This window comes from Schistocerca serialis, chromosome 1 (genome assembly GCF_023864345.2).
Source record: "Schistocerca serialis cubense isolate TAMUIC-IGC-003099 chromosome 1, iqSchSeri2.2, whole genome shotgun sequence".
NCBI classification, from domain to species: domain Eukaryota; kingdom Metazoa; phylum Arthropoda; class Insecta; order Orthoptera; family Acrididae; genus Schistocerca; species Schistocerca serialis.
The window spans coordinates 1,173,000,020-1,173,000,938 of record NC_064638.1 but is presented as its reverse complement, the minus strand read 5'-3'; positions in this window follow the sequence as shown (position 1 = coordinate 1,173,000,938).

The following is a 919-nucleotide window of genomic DNA, read 5'->3' as shown; positions in this document are numbered from 1 at the left end:
TGCACAGGTCTCTCGATGAATATCAATCGCTTTTAGGCCTTTAGCACTAAGAAATCTTATAACAGCCCGTACTTCACAGTCGGCGGGAATCACGGTTATTGGAGGCATCTTAAACTCTCAGTACACAACGTAAACAAGGAAGAATCAGACTGTAATGGTGTCAGTGCGTAGATTAAGGTACAGGCTTTCATGTAAAAATAAAATAATTTAGATATATTAGCACGTCTTTTTTTCATTTCATACCGGTACTTACTTTAAAAAAACACGCCTCGTGACATCAGGCCATTGTGATTAAGAGGGGTGGGAGTTTTGAGGGCCGAAAATCTATTAAATATTTATACATTGTGTTGAAATAAATTCCAAACTTCTTTGCCAATCCTTAAAGTGGACTGGCGTAAGATACTGTCTATGCGTTCGCCAAACTGGCAAGGTGAATGAGATGATAAAACTGGTTCTGGGTGTAACGTTGCAAAGCGATATGAGGTAGAACGAGCATTTGAGAACTGTAGTAGGGAATGCAAATGGTCGACTTCGGTTTATTGGGAGAATTTTAGAAAAGAATGGTTCACCTTTAAAAGAGATCGCATATAGGACGCTGGTGCGACCTATTCTTGAGTAGCGCTCGAGTGTTTGCGATCCGTATCAGGTCGGATTAAAGGAAGACATCGAAGCAATTCAGAGGCAGGCTGCTAGATGTGTTACCGATATCTTCGAACAAAACGTAATACGAGGATACTTCGAGAGCTCAAAATGGAGTCCCTGGAGGGAAGACGACTTTCTTTTCGAGAAACAATATTCATAAAATTTACAGACCCGGCACTGGAAGCTGACTGCCGAACGCCAACCTACAGTGCTCGTAAGGACCACAAAGATAATATACGAGAAATTAAGGCTCATACAGAGAGTCGTTTTTCCCTCG